The following is a 24,177-nucleotide window of genomic DNA, read 5'->3' as shown; positions in this document are numbered from 1 at the left end:
TTCTGCAAAGCTGATTATAGCCTCCTGAGGGATGGTGTAAACAGCTTCACAGCCCCCTCTCTAGGAACTGGCACCAGCATCCAAAACTGTACCAAATTACTACGAACATTTATATAGATGCATGTAATCAGGAATACCTGACAGGACTATATCATTCTCCGCAAGGAAGAGTAAACCTGTCTGGTGGACATCTGCAATAAATAAAATCTATAACTAAAGAAAAAAATTGCTGCCCAGGACCAAGAAGGAGCAGGTGCCCAATTGGAAGCAATCTCTCCATAGTTTAAACAAGCAAATAAGAGCACTAATGAAATCCTGCAAAACAAACTTTGAGTCCAGATTGGCCACATCTACTAGAGAGAATCATAAGGCCTTCTTCACATATGTCTGTAATCTGAAAGGTAGCACCCAGATCTTTTCAGAACTGGTGGTCAAGGACACCATGTATACAAATGCTGTAGATATAGCAAACTTGCTGGTTGATAGATTCAGCAAAAATGTCACCCCTCTGTCCTCCCATCATTAAATCAGTACATTCCCAGTACCTGCCCCCTTCCCCTTATATCTAGAGATCAGGTCATCACTGCTGTCTCAAAGGTAAAAAAATATAGCCTCCATGGGACCCGAAAACATCCCAGGCTGTATCCTACATGAACTCAGGCAGGAACTTGCAGCACCATTAGGTGTCCTAATCAACCAAAGCCTGAGTACCGGCTTTGTCCCAGCTGAGTGGAGGACAGCCATTGTCATCCCTTTACACAAAGGTGGAGTGTCCACCGATCTTGGAAATTATAGACCCATCAGCCTAACTAGCCAGATCTGCAAGGCCATGGAATGGATTATCATGGACCTCATTAACAAGGACATTGGCAACCTCCAAACACTCGATCCCACACAGTTTGGCTTTGTCAAGGGGAGGTCATGTCTGTTAAATTTGGTTGACTTTTTTGAGACAGTCACCAAAGTCATGGATGAGGAGAAGACAGTGCACACCACCTACCTTGACCTGGCTCAAGCCTTCAACACTGTTCCCCACTCAGGCATAATAGATAAACTCTCTCAACTAGGCATCAATCCATATGTTACCAGATGGGTAGCTAACTGGCTGACTGATAGAACCCACCTAGTCAAAATAGGGGAAGCCACCTCAAGCAGTAGACCTATATCGAGTGGCGTACCCCAGGGTTTGGTCTTGGGGCCTTTGTTATTTGGGATATACTTTTCTGAGGTGCAGGCCAAAACCAGTGGGCTATGGCTGACCAAGTTTGCAGATGACTGCAACCTGGGTGCTGTCATCAATTCCCCTAGTGATGTGGACATCCTCCAAGATGGTCGAACCCAAACAAATGACTGGTGCCAGAAACATGGCCTCAAGCTGAATACAAAAAAATGCATCATCATCCCCTTTGGGGAGAGTGACGTCCCCGCAAATTACCACATTAATAATGTCCCAAGCACGCAGTCAGTCATGAGGGATTTGGGCTCTCAGATTGATAGCAACCTGACTTTTGACCACCATGTTGCTTCCATTGTATGGAAAGCTTTCTACATAGCCCACCTCATAAGTAATGATATCTCAACTAGGAACAATTAGGTCATAACATCCCTGTATTCTTCCCTTATAAGGCCCATTATTGAATACAACGCCCCATTTGGCATATACCTCGAAAGCACATGCAGCAGCTGGAGAGACCACAGAGGTTCCTCAGCAGGGGAATCCAGGGCCTCAAAAATCTACCATACACAGATATGCTAAATCCCTCTACTCTGTTTCATACAGACTCCTCAGAGGTGACCTCTGTCTGGCATACAAGGCGATCTTGGACTCCACCTTGATGGGACTGCTGCATATCTGCAAGTCAAGCTCCACTCGAGTAACCCACACACGCAGCCTCAACCTGGTCTGGTTATCAATAGGACTTGTTGGCGAGACAGATTTGTGTTCTAGAGACTCCCTCATCTATGAAATAGACTCCCTCTCCACATCAAGCAGAGTACCTCTTTACCCATTTTAAGTGCAACCCGGATAACTGGATGGGAAATAGAAAATAGAAAATAAATCCCTGGGATTCCACCCGTGTCCCTGCTGGACAGGGGCATCAGGTGCTGATTTGTCTATGTATGGGCTAAACTCTTGGCTAGACTTATAAGGGCCTCAGGGCTAATAGCCTTGTAACTTCCTATGTTTCTATTTCTGCACTAGAGGTTACAAGGTTATCTATGTGATACACTTTGACTTGTCTGACTGCTACACTGATACTACACTAAAACTATCAGCTTACTGTTACTGCATTTTGAACAACTCCTTTAGATTATTGGTAGCTAATAAACTTTCTTCACCAAGATCAGTTGGGTTAGAATATTCCTTGCTTATTGGTTTTAGTAGTTAGGTAGAAATCACATTATTATCCTGTTGGGTAAAGCTGTTTGATATAAATTTGCCACTTGTTACTGATTTCTTTATTGATCCTATACATTTCTGTAACTTTCACATTTCTTTACTTGAATTTGTGAATGCTACAGTATTCACAGCTCATATTGTTTTATCTTTTAGCCATATCCCATATTGTCACCTTTTTCTAACCCAGTCAATTATCTCCCTCTATCTTATACCATGAGTTAGTTATTAACTTGTCCTGTTTTGTTTTACCCCTTCATCTGCATTGACAAATATGGAGTCTCAGTCAGCTTTTGCCCCTTCTGGACCAGGCTGATAGCACAAGGTATTTTGAGGCAGTGTAGTAACTGCTTCATGCTTAATAAAAACCCTTTATTGCTACCTCACACTGATTGACAGGGGCCACCAGATCGTAGGACAGCACTGGGCACAAATATATCTATACACCTCTGGACACATGCAGGAGGATATGATTGAGCTTGCTATGCTTGAATCTGACACAGGAAAGAACCTGGTCTTAAGTGGTATTTTGCCATCACCCAGAATGATGCATAGATTCAAAGACAATATAACTGGCTTTAATAATTGACTAGTTAGCTGGTGTTATTCTAGGAAAATCCAGTATGTGTCAGCTTAGAATGAGATGGCTGACAAACCTTCTTGGTTTGCCAGAAATGGTCTGCACCTCTCTTACCAAGGCTTTCTGGCTAAAGCCGTTGCTCCCCTAGGCACAGTCCATTTGATGGACATTACAACCTAGTAAATTCTTTGATGGACATTACAACCTCGTAAATTCTCATTTGGAACACGTTAATGTGGCTGTGTTCAATGCCAGGAGTCTAAAAAAATGCCCAGACTTGATACTCTTCTGCAACTTGAACACAATAATCATATATGTGTAGTTACAGAGTCATGATGTCAGAGCAATGAAAGCACTCTCTCTTTTCCTGAGTGTATAGTGTCTATCATGTCTTCAGACTTACTGGTAATTGTGGAGGAGTATCAGCATTTGTCAGCGATATCATCACCTCACGTCATTCCTCAGCATACCACGTTTAAACTCCTAGATATCCAAATCACTATGAACAAGGTTGTTTACAACTTAATTTCTAGATCCGATGTTGTCATTTTTATTCATTCCTTAACTGATGGATCTTTGATCTGACTCGGCCGCTTCTTCCAGATCCTTGGATCCAAACTCTTGAGTTCCTCCCTATACCTACAATGCCCTGCCATCTTAACATACCTCAGATCTTGCAGACACGGATTGTCTCACTCTCGAGCTGTTGGTGTTTTTTCAGGATAAAAACAGTGAGTCTTTTCAATTTTTTCTTCAGTAGGCAACCATTCAAATTAATGTCACCTTCCTCCCTTTATTCCAGTAAATTTCTTCTTTTAGTCGAGTCCTCTTGTTAGAAAAATATATAATAGTAATATGCATGCTTATTGCATTCAAGGTTTAAAAGGGTTAATACAGTTATTCTGTTCACACTGCATGAATCTGCACAGCTATTAGAAACTTAACAAGAGACATTTCATTTCTGCTAATGTCATGAAACTTTACAAGAGACATTTAATTTCTGCTAAAGTCATGAAACCTAACAAAGAGATATTCATTTCTGCTTATGCTATGAGAAAGTATGCAGCTGCTAGAAGCTAAGAAAACAATAGATGCTTGAAAGTTTAAACCATAGTCAGCATTACTTGTACCAAAGCTAGAAATGTACCTTGAATCTACACAAAATGTAACACATGTATTAGAACAGTACAACTGAAGAATTGAAAAGTTAAGAAGGGCTAAAATAAGCCCAAGGCCAGGTTGTTTTTCTCAAAATGCTTTGCAAAACAGCAGATAATCTAACTTAGTCAGCAATAAGGCTAGTAACATTTTCTGTAGAACATACAGAAAGCTGTGTCTAACTATGTCAGCAATAGAATAGCAACATTTTTTGTGTGACAGGAAGAGAACTGTATAAGAATAACATATTAATCACCAGTAATTCAGACAAACCTTGTGCCTACATGCTTTGTCTCTTTTCTGCAAGTAATAAAGGGCGACTTGCTTGAACCTAATGTGCATTGGTCTTTGAAGTTTTTTCCTTTTACAGATTAGTCCTTCAGACCGGAACCCTCTCTTCACCTCGGATCAGACGGCCAGGTGGTTGAAACCGTACGGGGAAGAAACCAAATCGGTTCTTCTTATATGGAAAGTCCTTTGACTGAATTGTCGTTCAAAAGAGGCCAGCCACTTTCTGATCTGTGACTGAAGGATGGGTCTCCGCGAATCAGTGATCAATCACATAGGCTCAGGTAAGGTGAATCTACTTTTTTCTGTTTTCTGTTTTAGATCAAGGACTAGATGTGTATTGTTTTTGTCAGATTGTATTTTTCTTACAAGTCAGGGACAAAAAAGATTACTGTCTTGTCATAGATCAGGAGAAACAGAATAAGTAGGCAGTCATTCTGAAGAGACTATAACAAAATCCGTGGTACCACATTAAAAATTAAGAGAAGTTACGTAACGTTCAAAGGATAGAACAAAATGGGTAATAATTGCACAAAAAGACCCCAAAACCCGCTGTTAATGGAAGACGCAAAATATATGCAGTCGTAGCGCGCCGAAAATATTAGATATTATTCAAAATGGGTTAATAAATATGAATTTGACGGAAAATTAGAAAAATCCTCGCTTATCAAACTTATCAAACAGCTCAGAAACGATTCCAAAGGTCAGGTAAAAAAGCAACGTAGATTAGGAATTCCTCAGGCACACAGGTGGCTGGAGGAAGTAAACCGTAGGGAACAAAAGAACCAAGATTCAAAAGCAATGTTTTTAGATAAGGAGGATAATAACTTAGCAATAGCATCAGCACCTCCGCCTCCCTTACCAGAATATGAAGCAAGTGAACAGGTTAGTCCATCCCCACTATATCCTGTGGTCACTGAAGATAGGGATATTGTGAAATTAAAACTGACTAAAATTAGAGATCCCATCGGGACCAGGTCCCGAACAAAGGCAGGTAATTCAGAAGAAGGCATCGAGTTATGGCAAATAGTTAAGAATTCATGATCTATAGAAGAAGAAGAAATATGCCCACTTATAGAAGTACCCAATCCTCAGGCAGGTCAAGACAATCAGGACCAAACTATTTTAGAGTATAGACCTTGGACTCCGGAAGCTATCCGGAAAGCCACTGAGGGAATTCCCCATCCAAAGGTTAGTTTTAGAAAATTCTCAGAAGATTTACAAGGAATGAGGTTGAGTTATAACTTACATGGAGAAGAGATAGAAAAAGTAGTTAGATTGTAGGACCAGATTGGTACATGATTAGTGGGAACTGGAATCCCCGTGACGCTGCACAAAGACCCCTCCCACATAGCAGCGCAGAATTAGACACCAGAGTAAAAGGTCTTACAGACCGCATCTCTGAAAAATGGAAACCTAGGGCAGACTGGACTTGCATTAATCAATGCATCCAACAAGAAGGTGAAACAACTGACCGGTACTATGCCAGATTGTTAGAATGTTTTAATAACCACTGTGGAATGCAGGTTCCTGAAGATCAAACACAAGATTCCCCATATGAACAGCAGTTAAAGAATGCATTTTTAAAAGGCAGTAGCATGCCTATAAGCAGTTTTATTACAAAACACATGGTAGACCATCGTACAAGCAGGTTACAATCATTACTTGAATATGCTAGGCATGCCGAAAGGCATTTTAATAGCAAAAAGAAAAAGAAAGCTCAAGTATTTTCTGTGGAAGATGGAGCAGACGTTTATGTAGTACAGTCCAGGAAAAAGGGCAAGAAAAATGCACAGGGAAACAAACAATCTGATCAGCGATCAGAAGACTTTGAAGGGTGAAAGAAAAGGGGAGAATGTTTTAAATGTGGTAAAAGGGGACATTTGGCAAGGGATTGCAAGAAAAACAAGAAGGCAACAACGGAAGACAAGGAGGGTGAGGACTGACTATATGGTAGTCAGGAATCACTAGAAGGGGCTAGTGAAGAAAGGACAAATGAGAATGTGACAGAGGGAGTAGAGGAAGTGCAGGAAGTTAGTGACAATGAAGAAGATGAAATATTAGACCTAGCTTTATTGAGCTTGGAGCTCTATTTAGCGGACAAGAAACCAGAAGTTACACTCTTGCTAGAAGGGAGGGAAGTCAAATTTTTGTGTGACTCAGGGGCATCACGAACCCTGATACACCCCTTCAAACTACCAGAAAACACAGAGTCACCTGATTATATACTGGTCAAAGCAGCTAATGGACAGCTGTATTGGGAGCCTCTCTCCCGTAACATTGCAATAACTGATTCAGTTTCAGGATTGACACAAAAAAGCAAAATTGTTGTTTCTGCAAAATGCCCAGTAAACCTCCTGGGCAGAGACCTCATGCAGCTATTTGGTATAGCAGTAGTCCCAACTATGCAGGGTATGGAAGCACAGCGATGAACTAACACCTTTGTAGTGCAATCGGAGGGTGAAATGTTTTATTGGTACAGCCAGGACTTGGTTATGACTGGTCCAGGGACTGTGACCAAAGAGTTAATGAACCTAGCCATCAGCAAGTTCCCCTCCCTTGACATTGATAAGCAACACCTGTTGCACTGTACCCTGTATTATTGTAACACACCAGGACCTGATAAAGAATATGAGCAGGAATTATTTAAGAATCATGCAAACAGATTGGTATTGTGTAACCTGTACTGGAACACAGAAGGGAACAGTGTAGCCAGCTGTTCATTGCCCCAGGAGTTCTTTGCACTTTATAAATCTAATTGATTACCACATGTTAGCTTAACCAAAAACAGAAATATAGAATGGGCAGACCTAGGAGAAAAAGTCACGAGATGGGAGAAACAGACAGAACTGGAACTATCAGAACAGGGAATACAAATACAAAAGTTGAATTGGATAACTCAGACCAACCCAGCTGTGCACTTACAGTCTAGCGAGGACAGCTGATTGTCACTCCTATTAAAGGAGGAAGAGAATGCCTTATGAGATATACCAGAGACTCTCTGGTCAACAGGGAAATCAGATGTAGGACTCATTCGTACAGCGGGACCAGTTACTATCATGCCACAGTCAACATTCAGACCACAAAAAAGACAAGATGCAGAGGCAGGGATAAAGCCTATTATAGCAGCCTTACTTAAAGGAGGGATACTAGTAGAATCTCCCAATTCACCATGTAACACACCCTTATTTCCAGTTAAAAAGGCCAATGGAGAATGGCGTATGGTCCAGGATTTACAAGCCGTAAATGATGCGGTAATACCAAGGGCACCCACGGTGCCAGACCCACACACCCTGTTGAATGATTTGAAACCTCAACAAAAGTATTTTTCTGTGGTAGACATCAGCAATGCATTATTTTCAATACTGATACACCCTGATAGCCAGTATTGGTTTGCATTTACATTTCAGGGGAAAAGGTATACATATATGCGATTACCACAGGGATATTGTGAAAGTCCAACAATATTCTCACAAGAAATGGCAAGCAACTTGGCAGGATTCACCCCACCAAGAGGCAGTCAGATTTTACTTTATGTTGATGACATCTTGCTGGCGGCCCCCACCCAGCATGATTGTAAAGAAGATACCATAGCACTTCTACAATTTTTAGCCGCTGGAGGACATAAGGAAAATAAAAATAAACTGCAGCTTTGGAAAAAGCAGGTCAAATACCTAGGATATGTAATATCCAAGGAAGGTAGAACATTAGATGAGGACAGAAAAATAGCAATTTTGCAAGCACCAAAACCCACTACCAAGAAGGAAATGATGTCCTTCCTGGGTACAACTAATTTCTGCTGGAGCTGGAGTCCAAACTATGCCTTGGAATCTGCACCTCTGACTGACCTTATATATAAGAAGCCTATGTCAGCGCAGGATTTGTTACAATGGACACCAGAGGCAGAATCTGACTTCTGTAAACTTAAGCAGTAAATAGCATCCTCATTACTTCTGGGATTGCCAAACTACCATAAACGTTTTTTTCCAAACTGTAGATTGTAAGCAGGGTTACATGACATCAGTGTTAACACAACAGCATGGGGATAAGTAATGCCCCATTGCTTACTATTCATCACAACTAGACCAGGTCCTTACCCCACTGTGTACAAGCAGTGGTTGCAGCTGCAATGGCAGTACAGGCTTCAGCCTCAGTAGTATTGTTCCACCCTCTCACATTGAGAGTACCTCATGCAGTCGCGATTATTTTACTACAAGAAAAGGTGGCATATCTTTCCCCTGCTAGGCATCTTTTCTGTATGACTATATTGTTGAGCCAACCTCATATGACAATTGAGTGCTGCACAACTTTAAACCCTTCTACTCTGCTCTGGACCCCTGCAGGCGGCACACTGCACTGCTGCCTGCAGGTAATTGAGCAAAAGACACTACCTATAAAAGATCTCACGGATGTCCTCTTGGATGATGCCAAGGTGACATACTACGTGGATGGCTCGTGCAGAAGGGGTCCTGCAGGACGGAACCTTGTAGGATATGCAGTAGTTTCTGATACTGGGATTATAGAAGCAAAACCCTTACCACACAATTTGTCTTCACAGGCAGCAGAATTGATTGCCCTGACATGGGCATGTACCTTAGCAAAGGGTAAATGTGTAAACATTTTTACTGATAGCCAGTATGCTTTTTTCTACTGTACATGATTTTACGCAACAGTGGAAAAATGATAACATCTACTGGCAAACCTATAAATCATGCGCAGTTTATTTTAGATCTTTTAGAATCTATTCAGTTACCTCAAAAAGTAGCCATTTGTAAACGCACAGCTCACACCAAGCAACAAAATAGGATTTCAAAAGGTAACGCAAGAGCTGATACAGCTGCAAAACAAGCAGCCACGGAAGTATTTCTTTTAAATGAGGAATTACAACCCTCTGAAACTTTAGATCTAGATATGTTAAAAACAATGCAGACACTCACTACGCAAGCTGAAAAACAGCAATGGATAAAACGAGGAGCAATCCTCGGAAAGGGGCTGTACATCTCTAGAGAGGGAAAACCGATACTACCCTCTAATTTGTTTCACTATGCAGCTTTGTTGAGCCATGGGCAGTGCCATGTCTCAACAGGGGGGATGGTACAGCTGGTGAACCAGGTGTTCACAACATACGGATTTACAAACTACTCTAAAAAATTTTGTTTGATGTATCAGATTTGTAACAAACATCATGCACAGGGGGCGATAAAGCCCAAGCAAGGGAGTTTCCCTACACCACCATATCCGTTTCACACTATTTATATGGATTTAATAGAATTGAACAAATGTGAAAATAAGAAGTATTGTCTTGTCATTGTAGATATGTTTTCCAGATGGGTGGGTGCCTTTCCAACCAAAAATCCAGATGCGGCTACTGTGGCAAAAGTACTTGTCAAGGAAATCATTCCTAGGTTTGGTATTCCGGAAAGGATCTACAGTGACAATGGTACACACTTTGTAAATCAAACCATACAGCAGTTGAGTAAGCATTTTGGTATTTCTTTAAAAAAATCATTGTGCATACCATCCGCAATCTGCAGGGCTAGTTGAAAGGCATAATGGTATACTAAAAAACAAATTGAGAAAATTAATAGCTGAGACATGAAAAACTTGGTTATACTGTTTACCCCTGGCACTGTTGAGCATGAGAACTGTCCCTATGGCAAAAGGATTGACTCCTTTTGAAAAACTATTTGGAAGGGCTTATTATACACCCCAGTGGAAACTTCTCGTGTCATCAGACCAGGAAGCTGATTTCACACTAGCTGAATATATGAAAAAGTTGTTGAGTTCTAAACATCTGTTGCAGTCAAATTCTGTTTCAGATAGAAAACAAACCGAAACATCAGAAGTGGCAGTGACGCCAGGAGACTGGGTGTGGATCAAAATCATCAAGCGAAAAAATTGGGCATTGCCAAGGTGGGAAGGTCCCTACCAGGTGCTTCTTTCGACACCCACTGCAGTCAAGATAGTAGAACGAGCTTCGTGGATACACCTGATGCACTGTAAGCTGGTTAAGAACTTTGAGTTGGACAAAAATATTACCTCTCCATCGGGGCCCTCAGCACAAAGTCTGGCTACAAAGGGGGGGTCAGCTCAATAGGACTGATCCGTCTCAACCCCAGTGAAGAAACCATCAGTGCTGAAGGTCCTATTAGGGCAGAGAGTAAGAGCATGTGTCCAAGATGACGGAATCCAGTAAGATCCAAATACACCTACTTGGAAGAGTTGGAGAAAACAGAAATGCAGAGCAACCATTTCCTCAAAAGTATTGCATAATCATCCTGTTGACTGTACTAGTGACAATAATCTTTTTGTTGTGGCCATTCCTTTTCTCAGCCACACAAATTGAACTGAACAAGCGTGCAGAGTGGCACCCGAACTTTAGCACTTACCAGGCAATTAAATATGTGTATGCTGAAACCTTCAGTGTTTTGAATTGCCGGATTTGCACAGCTTTACCAACAGCATATGGGGGTTACTGTTAACTTCAGTTCCCCTAGGAGCCAACAAGACCTGGGAAAACCTAATTCATGATACATCAGATGTCACATCACAAGATAAAGTAGCATTGCACTTGTCTGTTCGACAGAAGGGTGCTGTGTGTTTTTACAAGAATGATACAGTTAAGGTGGGTTGGAGCAATTGCAATGTGACTGTTCCCTATATATGCTACACTAAACCTGATAACATCAGATCCTATTGCAATACGACCTGTGATCCATTTGTTGAACTGATGCATAGGACAATTGGTGAAGTGAAACATAATGCTGACCTCTATAAACAACTGTCCATAATCAACAGAAAAATGTTTCATGCAGAGCCAGGGTATAGTAAAGTTACTACTAAAGTAGAAGATTGTTACTTTGTATGTGGTAGAAAAGTATATAAATGGCTACCTGAGAATTGATCTGGCAGTTGTTTTTTTGGGGTACCTGGTTCCGGCCATACGACACACAGCAGTTTTACCTCAAGGGAAAATTCGGAATGTTTGAGAAATCAAGAAGCCTGTCAATCCAGTAGGGCAAATGAATGCACACTGGAAAAATCATCATGCTGTGGGCAACGGACTGTCACACATGGACTTGAGTGATACTGTTATATTGTGGGCAGGAGTATTACCAGCATATGGAACAACAAAATCAATCTGGGAACTGAGAAAATTGTCTAAGCTTCTCGAAATAATGACCAATGCAACCTTTTCTGCCCTAGAATTGTTGACTGATGAACTGACTGCCATGAGAACAGTGGTGCTTCAAAATCGCATGGCTCTTGGCTTCACCCTAGCGGCAAGAGGAGGTACATGCACTTTAATCCAGGAGGAGTGCTGTTCATATATTCCTGACCACAAACATGAGATAGGCAACCATCTTGAGGTAATTCAGCAGGTGTCAGCCATGACCAAACCAGGACCAAATCCATTGACGGACTTTTTCCAGAAATTGTTTGGTGGTTGGGGCAGCATCCTGATGAACATTCTGATTGCTGTCTGTGTAGGAATAATCCTACTGGTGGCATGTGTGTGCTGCTGCATCCCCTGCATAAAAAGACTAATTAAAAATTTTGTAGACATTTCAGTTTCAGAAACCTTATACCAAGGTGCTGAACTTGAAGAATTGCTAAAAAACTGAAAATGCTTTCATGAGCTTGAATTGAATGACTCTTTTAACTGCAAATCCTGAGCAGGAAGAGGTTAGGGGAAGAAAAAACTGTTTATGCTTATCTTGAAAGTTGAATAAAAGTATTAAAAGGGGGGAAATGTCGGAAAAATATATAATAGTAATATGCATGCTTAGTGCATTCAAGGTTTAAAAGGGTTAATACATTTATTCTGTTCACACTGCATGAATCTGCACAGCCATTAGAAACTTAACAAGAGACATTTCATTTCTGCTAATGTCATGAAACTTAACAAGAGACATTTCATTTCTGCTAAAGTCATGAAACCTAGCAAAGAGGTATTCATTTCTGCTTATGCTATGAGAAAGTATGCAGCTGCTAGAAGCTTTGATAAAGAAAACAATAGATGCTTGAAAGTTTAAACCATAGTCAGCATTACTTGTACCAAAGCTAGAAATGTACCTTGAATCTAGACAAAATGTAACACATGTATTAGAACAGTACAATTGAAGAAATGAAAAGTTAAGATGGGCTAAAATAAGCCCAAGGCCAGGTTGTTTTTCTCAAAATGCTTTGCAAAACAGCAGATAATCTAACTTAGTCAGCAATAAGGCTAGTAACATTTTCTGTAGAACATACAGAAAACTGTGTCTAACTACGTCAGCAATAGAATAGTAACATTTTCTGTGTGACAGGAAGAGAACTGTATAAGAATAACATACTAATCACCAGTAATTCAGACAAACCTTGTGCCTACATGCTTTGTCTCCTTGCTGCAAGTAATAAAGGGTGCCTTGCTTGAACCTAACGTGCATTGGTCTTTGAAGTTTTTTCCTTTTACACCTCTCTCTTCTGTGATTTTTACGAAGATCTTGGTATTTCCTTCCATTATGTTAAAGTACAAATTAAATAACAAAGAATTTTACCTTTTGACTCAGTCAAGAGTGACTATTCAGGATGTGCAAAGTACTTGTTTATTCCATATACAGCACTGGGAGACTGCTTGCTAAAATTTTCAAAATCAGTCGTAAAGAACAAAGAGAAAACATTCCCTGTATATACAGCTGCATGCACGCAGAACTTTGATGTTACATTACTTTTAACAAATCAGGATATTTTAAAATAATTCTGCTCCTTGTGATTCTCTCTTAGAGCTTTACTTGGAACACTTCACAAATATGCATTTCAAAACATGAGCCACCTGTGTTAAAATTTATTGTCTTTCAGCCTTGTAACATTTAGCACCAGTTGACATTATCTCACAAAGAGCCTTGCAAAGACTCATCCCTCTGCCTGAGAAGGCCAGAGCGTACTGTTGATTAATCTGGTTTCCACGGATACCTGCCACAATTCATTACCTTTCTGAAACTAGACTTTCTAACACAACATAACGTCTCTTAACTCTTCCAGCATTTACTTTGCCTTCAATTATCTGTCAGTACACTATAGTTTGCTAATAGAGAGAATGCAGTTGTAAGGCAATTCAAATATAAAACTACTACTTATATGAAAATATATCTTGCATAATTATGCATATATTTTTCAGGTTTTCCTTGACATAAACATATCATAAACATTTTATTTGACTGATTTGTGTATAAACAAGATCTGATGTTGTCCATTTCATTATGCCTCACTGACTCGTCCATTTCTCCAGACTTACAATCCAAGCCTCAAGCTCCTCCCTCTCCCATAATGCCCAATTCCTTTTCTAACCCCTCAGATCCTCTTTGCCACCTTCCAGCACAGATGCGATTCTGCAACTTCATCTTAGAGATAAGTGATTTTTTATACTTTTAGTCTACAGTGAGTTCTAGCCTTTTCTCTTTTCATTCCTTTAGATATATTTATTTGTAAGGTTAGTTTTCTGTACCTCCCCTCCCTTTTTAGCTAGCTCTTATCAGAGCTTCTGGCTGGCGTTAGGGTTGTTTCCTACCCTCCACATTTTTCTCTAACAGTTATTTCCCCTTTCTCTTCTTTTCTCATCTTTCCAAAAAAAAAAACCCTTTCCTAGTATTTTTGATTTATCTTTAGTGTTAGCAAGTCTCCTTTGTAGTGGTAGTGTTTGTTTGCATTTGTGTGGGTACACTAACCTTCTGTTATGTCTAACAAACCTACGGGTTCTGACAAACCCACTGAGTTCGATGAAGGGGAAGGGTCCCACTGATCTCCATCCAATGACATCTCCTTCTGGGATATTTTGAAAGTACTTAAACAAAAATGTGGTTGGTCATCCAAACCCCCTTTCTCTGAGGAGTCAGTGTTCCTGGAAGCCTTCGGGACTGACCCATCTACGTACTGGGTGACCCCACCAGCAGACAAGCTCATTGATCTGATTGCCTGTCAGGTGTGGAAGGAGCCAGATACTATGCAGCCCATCTCTAAACACATGGATAAATACCTTAGTCCCTCCTGTGACCATCCATTCTGGAGTAAAGGTGTCCCAGTTGATGCCATTGTGATGTTGGCAGCCACTAAGAAGGAGCTAGCCAAGCTGAATAAAGAGTCTTGGGCTTTGGACAGACATGGGAAGAGTGTGTATGCCTCAGCCACCTTTACACTGAGAGCATTAAATTACTTGGCACACTTTACACACCTCCAGGGAAACCTGGTCAAGGAACTCACCAACTCTCTGGTGTAGTCTTTGTCAGAGGAGGACCTCAAGAAGGTATCTCCTCAACTGCCCACTATGTCCTCCATCACTAATTCCTTGATGAGGGTAATTTTACATGCTGAAGAAGGAACCTCTCAGGCAGCTGGTTTGGGCATACCTGTTAGTAAACATGCCTGGATGAGGCTTTGCGGGTTTGTTGACCCCTTTAAGGCATCTTTCATAAATGCCCCCTTTGATGGTTCCTCCCTGTTTGGACCATCCATTAAAGAAACTCTTACCCGAAGTGAGCAGGAAGGTAAGACCTTATCTGTTGTAGGAATCAAGTTTTCTTCCCTCCAACTGACCTTCTCCAGGAACCAACGGAGTGGGAGGAAGATATGGTTCTGCAAATCTCAAGGGTATTTCCCAGATTCACAGGATGAATCCACTTCCAGAGGCAGAGGGAGAGGATTTAATAGTTGGCACCATCCCAGAGGGAGAGGGGGTCCACAAAACCAGGGCTGTAGCGAACCTTTCTCCGACAGGCCCCATCAGCACTCCTGAGGCGCTGCCCAACTGTCCTACTCTGGAGGCAGTTGGGGGCAGACTATCATTACACCCTGATGTCTGGGCAAACATAAATGACAACTGGGTGTTAAATATGATTTCCAGAGGTTACTACATTCCCTTTTCCCTTCCTCCTCCCAGTTCCAGGAGATATCTCCCCAATGTGCCACCCAGTCAGAGGTAGAATGCCATTCTAGAGGTTCAGAAACTTCTAGAAATAAGAGTCATGCAGGAGGTCCCAAACAAACATCAAGGATGCAGAACGTACTTGTGCTTCTTTTAGGTGCCAAAGAAAACAGGGAGCTTTCAACCAATCATAGATTTGAGCAGTCTGAATTTGTTTGTAAAGAAGTCAAAGTTCCACATGGTTATGGTACGATCCATTCTGCTGCTTCTACACAAGGACAATTGGATGTGCTCTATAGATCTCCAGGACGCGTACTATCATATCAAAATAGACAGATGCTCCAGAAGACATTTGTGCTTCTGTCTGGGAGTCTCACCACCACCCCCCGGGTGTTCACCAAATGCATGGCAGTGGCTGCAGCCCACCTCTGTCTGCAAAGATTCCAGGTGTTTCCATACTCTGGAAACCCCGACATCACCAGCTTGCCTGGTCCTCATGGCCCTAGGGTCCATGTTAGCTGCCATCCTTCTGGTTCCTCTAGCAAGATTCTTCATGGAATTTCTCCAGTGGATCTTAGTGGGCCAATGGTCTATTTTGTATCATCTGTTGTCAACCCCCATCAGGCTAACTCCAATTTGCAAGCATCATCTGCAGTGGTGGATGCTTACAGATGACCTCCATCTTAGCAGACCTTTCACTCCTCCTCCACCTATAGCCACAGTGACCACAGATGCTTCCCTGTTGGGGTGGGGGGGCATTTTCAGGGAAGAATGGTGCAAGGCACATGGTCCATGACAGAGACCAAACTGCACATAAATGTCCTGGACATGAGGGCGGTTCTTCTGATGTTGCAAGCCTTTCTGGACTGCCTCCCTTTAGGAACAATTGCAGTTCTTGCAGACAATATGTTGGTTGTTTGGTACATCAATGAACGGGGGTGAGCCTGATCATACCTCTTGTGCAGGGAGGCCATGAGGTTTTGGGAATGGGTGATCTGTTCAAACCACTTTCTTATTGCAATGCACATTCCAGGGCAGTCCAATGTTCTGGCAGACAGACTGAGCAGATCGAGCTTAAACCCACAAGAGTGGTCCCTGAACCAATCAGTGGCGAATCAAATATTCAGCTATCGGGGTCAACCTTGCTGCAACCTCTTTGTCTCTCCACTGAACAACAAGTGCAGCAAGTATTTCACTCTGATCCTCCCCTTGGGAGAGTCATCCAGGGATGCTCTAGTCCACGATTGGCCCCCAGGTCTCCTGTATGCTTATCCTCTGATTCCCCTGATTCCCAAAGTCTTACAGAAAGCCAGTAGGTTGAAGACCACTCTAATTCTCATTGCCTCTTTCTGGCCTCATCAGATATGATTCCCCTTCTTGCGGTCTCACAGCTGGTCTGTATTAGAACATTGACAGCTAAAAACAGTGAAAACCCTTACCTCGACACAGCTTAACTGAAAGCACTAAATCTTGAACAGCCAAAACAGCGATTTTTTTTCCCAGGGAAAAAAAATCGATGGGTCAACAAAAAAAAAAACAAAACAAAAAAAACTGACAGACAAAATAAAGTTGGGGGCTGTGCCCCCCCTACTTAAATATACCAACTCCGAGATCACACTACAGTGGAGGAAATGGCAAACTCCCAACAATGGTCAATTTTTTTCCCTGGGGAAAAAAATCGCTGTTCTGGCCATTTGAGATTTAGTCCTTTCGGTTAAGCTGTGTCGAGGTAAGGGTGTTTGCTGTTTTTAGCTGTCGATGTTCTAAAATACCCCTCTCAGCAAGTATCCTCCATGGATACTGGATCCCAGGCAGGATCTAATTTCCCATCCGTCGGAACATCAGATTTCCAGTTTCTGATTCATGAGACTAACTGCTTGGTTTCTCCACTTCTAGTGATTCTATGAAAGTCCAGGCTGGCCTCCCCTGTTCGAGAGATTATACTTGCTGCTCAGAAGTCTTCCACCAAGAAAGTGTATAATAGTAAATGGAAGAGATTTTCCATTTGAGCATTGGAAAGGAATATTGATCCTTTTTCTGCCTCTATGGAGCTAGTTTTTCCACTATAAAGTTATAACAAGCCTCTTTTACAAATTTTCATGTAGGGAAAGGTAACAATCTTTTGTCTTCCCTTTCTACTTCAAGATTATGCAGGGCCTTCATGAGGAGCAAAAACAACAGCAAAGCAGCAAAGCAAATACAACAAAGAACAAAGACCAGGAACTCAATGAATAAAATGTATTCCTCTCTGACGTCTCAGCATACACTGTCTTCTTGGAGTACTCAGTTACTTCACATCACACACTTGGTTTATATGCACTGCTAAATAAGCAATTAAACAATAAAGTCATTAGGTGGTACCATCAAACACTTAAAAAATATTTAAAGTAATACATGCCAATTAAAATCAACATTAATACCCTTTGGAACCAAAGTATCAAACTTTAATATATACACTGCTTCTTTATAAAGAAGTTTATTATTGCTGCCCCCCCCCCCCAAAAAAAAACACACTCTACTTTTTCTAAAATTGTAACTTGTAAACCATGAACAGAACTACCATGTGCTTGCAAAAAATGTTGTGCCACTGAACTCTGTTCCTTTTTATTTAATATGTCACAAACATGTTCTAATAACTTTATTTTAAAAGCCCTTTTGGACTCACCCACATAAAACTTATTGCAAGGACATCTGTGGGCATAAATAATGCCCACAGTATCACACCTATAATTCCCACAAACTTCAAATCTTCGACCATTTAAGAGTCCAAAATAAGGCACAATAAATTTGCATGCCTTAGATTTGCCACATCCTACTGTCCCTTTTATTCTTAGTAACTCATGTAAGACCTCCTTGGGTCTGCAGAACCTAGATTTCACCAAAAAGCTCTTAATATTCCTACCCACTCTATATGAAGCAACAAGTTTATTGGGCATCCATGAACTTCCAACCTTTAAAATTGATAACAGTTGCCACTGTGTTTGTACTGTCTCATAAAGCCTATTGCTAAATCCACTATATGTGGTTGCAAAATACATTTCACAACCAGATTCAGTATTGTTATTTAATTTGGAAACTCCCTTCCATTTTCTATTGTTGTTTCCTATATATTCTTTATTAAATCTAGACCATGCCTTAGCAATTATATCTTCACCATAAACATGCTTTCTAAACATCTCAAAAGTATAACCTATCTCCCTTAAAAAATCTTGTTCATCGCTTCATAGTCTATAAAGACTGGTTGGGCAGGTTGAAAAGGTTCTGCACCCTGAAACTGGCCGCCTGTGGCAATTGTGTGCCAAGGCAGATTGTAACACCACAAACTTGGCACATTGTGTAATTTGCTTCAGGTTTTATGTCGGGAAGACTAACCGATGTTTAAAAGAGAGGATAAGGGACCACCTCTATTGCATTAGAAAAGGTTTGGACTGTAGTGCCCTAGCCAAACATACCATGCAAGCAGGTGCCCAACGTATTTTCCTATTTCCGGTCCTACACTTTCTGGATCAGGGCCTGAAGATGGGGGACATTGTAAATAGGACTGAGGGAACTGAATTACAATGGATCTTAAGGTTGGGCTCACATAGGGGCCTTGGCCTGAATGACAGTGTTCCCCTTAAGCCTGTATTAAGATCCAGAAGGCTTAAGAAAACATACATCTCTTAAGTGGTGTATACGTTAAGGCTGTAGGTATTTTTAATTAATACTTTAGGAGGGAAGGTAGCGATGTCACCTCACAGCAAGATGTGGTCCCGTTCAATTCTCAGCTATAGCGTCTTATGTGTGGAGGCATGCGTGAATGGGCGTACCTTCATTGAAGGTTGTGCATCAGAGCTGGCAACTCGGCACGTAAAAATCTACTGCCAATCATTAGCGGACCGGAGTTCCACTGTGGCGACCCCTAACCGGGATAAGCCGAAAGACAACAACAACTTTAGGAGGGAATTTAGTTATGTTGATTGGCCATGTCATTATGTTGTTTGTATTTAAACATTTATTCTCATTTTTACTGTTGTCTGAAGAAGCAGTGTCTACCACTGCAAAAGCGCTCACCTTTTAATAAACATTGCTATTTTATACCTTGCCTTTATTGGCATTTGTACCTAGAGGACTGAATATTTACATCATACAGCACTGGCCTTCTACCAGGGTTTTCTGTGGACATTTAGATTTATGTAACAACATCACATGTAGTTTTTGCAAAAAGTTCTTCTACAAGTTGCTTAGCAGTTTGATCTGCCAAATTATTTCCCTTTGAAACAGTATCTGCACCCTTTTGATGAGCACTACATTTGACTACCGCTAATTCTTTAGGTAAAAAAGAGCATCTAAAAGAGCATTGACATAGAAAGAATTTTTAATCTGAGCTCCTGCTGAGGTTAAGAACCCCCTCTGTTTCCAAAGTTATCAAAAATCACATTCAATACCAAAAGTATAGTGACTATCAGTATAAACATCTAGTCTTATTTTTGACTAACTCACAAGTTCTTTGTAGAGTCACTAACTCAGCTAGTTGGACAGAATGTACACTTTCTAGTCTTGGTTGGAGCAAAACCTCATTACTGGTGCAGATGAATTGTGACCAAACTTTCATTTCGATCTGTTAAAGAAAGCACAAAGATCAATGCACGTAAGGTTCAAGTAGGGCACCCTTTATTATTTGCAGCAAGGAGACAAAGCATGTAGGTACAAGGTTTGTCTGATTTTCCATGGTTCAGCATGCTATTCTTATACAGTTCTCTGCATGTACAGAAGAAAATATTGTTAGTTTAACTGCTGACATGGTCAGGAAAGAAGACATTGTTAGATTTATTGTTGACATGGTCAGAAAATTGCTGTCTTGCAAAACATGTTTGAGAAAAACAACCTGGCCTTGAGCTAATTTCAGCCCTCCTTTGTTTCTTACATTATTTCAGCTGTTCAGTTCTTGATATGATACATTTGCCCAGAGTCAAGATACAACCCTGGCCTCAATACACATTCTGCTGACCATGGTAAACTTTCAAGTGTCAATTGTTCTCTTATCTAGGTTTCCTGCAGTTGCACATATTTCACACAGAACAAGCAGAATAAACGTATTAATTTATTTTTTAACCCTAAATGCATCTAAGCTTGCACATTGCAGATATACATTTTCTTAACATTTCCCCCCTTTTAATACTTTATTCTACCTTCAAACAGTTCTTCTCATAACCATTTCCCCCTTAGGATTTGCAGTTAGAGAGTCATTCAGTTTAGGCCTGTGAAGGCATTTTTTCAGTTTTAAGTAATTCCTCGAATTCAGCATCTTGGTATAAGGTTTCTGAAACTGAAATGTCTACTATATTCTTAATTAGTCCTTTCATACAAGGGATGCAGCAACATCCACACACCATCAGTAAGGCTATTCCTACACAGATGGCAATCAGAATGTTCATCAGGATGCTGCCCTAACCCCCGAACCATTTTTGAAAAAAGTCCGTCAATGTGTTTGGTCCTGGTTTGGTCATGGCCGACACCTGCTGAATTACTTCAAGATGGTTGTCTATCTCGTGTTTTTTGTCAGGAATGTATGAACAGCACTCCTCCTGGATTAAAGCACACATACCTCCTTTCGCCGCTAGAGTGAAGTCAAGAGCCATGCGATTTTGAAGCACCACTGTTCTCATGGCAGTAAGTTCATTGGTTACCAATTCTAGGGCAGAAAAGGTTGCATTACTCATTATTTCAAGAAGTTTAGATAGTTTTCTCAGCTCCCAGATCGATTTCGTTGTTCCATATGCTGGTAATATGCCTGCCCACGATATGACGTCATCACCCAGATCCATGTGCGATAGTCCTTTGTTATTTCCAGGGCCTAAGTGATGGTATTTCCAAGGTGCATTGATTTTCCCACTGGATTAGCAGGCTTCTTAATTTCTCGGACATTCCGAATTTTTCCTTGAGGTAAAACTGCCGTGTGTCGTATGGCCGGAACCAAGTACTCCAAAAAACAGCTACCGGACCAGTTTTCAGGTAGCCATTTAAATGCTTTTCTTCCGCATATAAAGTAACGATCTTCTGCTTTAGTGGTAACTTTACTATAAACATACACTTGTCCTGCATGAAACATTTTTCTGTCAATTATAGACAGTTGTTTGTAGAGAACAGAATCACGTTTTACTTCCTCAATTGTTCTATGCATCAATTCAAAAAACGAATCATAGTTTGTATTGCAATAAGATCCGGTGTTATGAGGTTTAGTGTAGCATCTATAAGGAACTGTTACATTGCAATGGCTCCATCCTACCCTGACTGTATCATTCTTATGAAAACACACAGTTCCCTTTTGACGAATAGACAATTGTAATGCTACTTTATCTACTGATGTAACATTCGATGTGTCATGAATTATGTTTTCCCAGGTCTTATTAGCCCCTAGGGGAACCGAAGTTAGCAGTAATCTCCTATATGCTGTTGGTAAAGCTGTGCAGATCCAGCAATTCGAAACATTGAAGGTTTCAGCATACACATATTTGATTGCCTGGTAAGTATTGAAGTTCGGGTGCCACTCTGCATGCTTACTTAGTTCTACTTGTGTAGCAGAGAAGAGAAACGGCCATAACAAAAAGATTACTGTTATCATGATGGCCAACAGGATGGTCGTGCAATATTTCTACGGGAATGGTTGCTCCATATTGCCTTTACATTCTCCATTCTTCCCAAAGGGATGGAAATCAGTCTTCATTTTGGGTTCTGTTGATCTTACTCTCTTCCCTAATAGGACCTTCAGCACCGATGGTTACTTCACTGGGGTTGAGACGAGCCAGTTACTATTGATCTGCCCCCCCTTTGTAGCCAGACTTTGTGCTTAGGGTCCCGGTAGAGAGGTAAGATCTTTACCCAACTCAAAGTCTTTTACTAGCTTGCAGTGTGTCAGATGGATCCACGAAGCCTGCTCTGCGATCTTAACTGCAGTTGGTGTTGACAGAAGTACCTGGTAGGGACCTTCCCACTTTGGTGATGCCCAGTTTTTTCTTTTCACAATTTTAATCTACACCCAGTCCCCTGACGTCACTGTCACTTCCGAGGTTTCGGCTTGCTTCTGACCTAAAACAGAATTAAACTGCAACAGATGTTTAGAACTCAACAACTTTTTCATATATTCAGCTAGTGTAAACTCAGCTTCCTGGTCTGATGATATGAGGGGTTTCCACTGGGGTGTGTAATAAACCCTTCCATACAGCTTTTAAAAAGGAGTCAGTCCTTTTGCTGCAGGGACAGTTCTCATGCTCAACAATGCTAAAGGTAAACAGTATAGCCAGGTTTTTCCTGTTTCAGCTATCAATTTCCTTAGTTTGCTTTTCAGTATGCCATTATACATTTCAACCAACCCTGCAGACTGCGGATGATATGCACAATGATTTTTGAGAGAAATACCAAAAAACTTACTCAGCTGCTGTATGGTTTGATTTACAAAGTGCGTACCGTTGTCACTATATATTCTCTCCAGAATGCCAAACCTAGGAATAATTTCCGTAACAAGTACCTTTGCTACTGTAGCTACATCTGGATTTTTGGTTGGAAAAGCTTCCACCCACCTGGAGAACATATCTATAATGACAAGGCAGTACTTCTTGTTTTCACATTTGTTTAGTTCTATAAAATCCATACAGATAGTGTGAAACAGATATGGTGATGTGGGAAAACTCCCTTGCTTAGGCTTTATCACCCCCTGTGCATGGTGTTTGTTACAGATTTGACGTATTAAACAAATTCTTTTAGAATAGTTTGTAAATCCGTACGTTGTGAACACCTGGTTCACCAGCTGTACCATCCCCCCTGTTGAGACATGGCACTGCCCATGGCTCAACAATGCCGCATAGCGGAACAAGTTAGAGGGTAGTATTGGTTTTCCCTCCTTAGAGATGTACAGCCCCTTCTCGAGGATTGCTCCTCATCTTATCCATCGCTGTTTTTCTGCTTGCGTAGTGAGTGTCTGCATTGTTTTTAACATATCTAAATTCAAGGTTTCAGAGGGTTGTAATTCCTTATCTAGAAGGAATACCTCTGTAGCTGCCTGTTTTGCAGCTGCATCAGCTCTCGCATTACCTTTTGAAATTATGTCCTGTTGTTTAGTATGAGCTGTACATTTGCAAATAGCTACCCTTTGAGGCAATTGAATAGATTCTAAGAGATCTAAAATAAGCTGCGCATGATTTATAGGTTTGCCAGTAGATGTTATCATTCCTCAGTTTTTCCACTGTTGTGCAAACACATGTACAGTTGAAAAAGCGTATTGACTATCAGTGAAGATGTTTACACACTTGTTCTTCGCTAAAGTACATGCTCGTGTCAGAGCAATCAATTCTGCTGCCTGTGCAGATAAATGATACAGTAAAGATTTTGCTTCTATGACTTCAGTATCAGAGACTACTGCATATCCTACTAGGTTCTGTCATGCAGGGCCCCTTTTGCATGAGCCATCCACGTAGTATGTCACCTCGGCATTATCCAAGGGGACATCTGTGAGGTCTTTCCTAGGTAATGTCTTCTGCACGATTATTTGCAGGCAGCGGTGTGGTGTGCTATCTGCAGGAGTTGGGAGCAGGGTAGAAGAGTTTAAGGTCGTACATCGTTCAATTGTCATATGAGGTTGGCTCAACAATATGGTCATGCAGGAGAGATGCCTAGCAGGAGAGAGATATGCTACTTTTTTTTGTAATAAAATAATCGCGACTGCATGAGGTACCCTTAGAGTGAGTGGGTGAAACAAGGCTACTGAAGCCGAAGCCTGCACTTCCATTGCTGCCGCAACTACTGCCTGTACACAGTGTGGCAAAGATCGTGCTACTGGGTCTAATTGTGATGAATAGTAAGCTATGGGACGTTGCT

This window comes from Protopterus annectens, chromosome 10.part0 (genome assembly GCF_019279795.1).
Source record: "Protopterus annectens isolate FY-2018-M chromosome 10.part0, PAN1.0, whole genome shotgun sequence".
Classification (NCBI taxonomy): domain Eukaryota; kingdom Metazoa; phylum Chordata; order Ceratodontiformes; family Protopteridae; genus Protopterus; species Protopterus annectens.
This window is presented reverse-complemented; position numbering follows the sequence as displayed.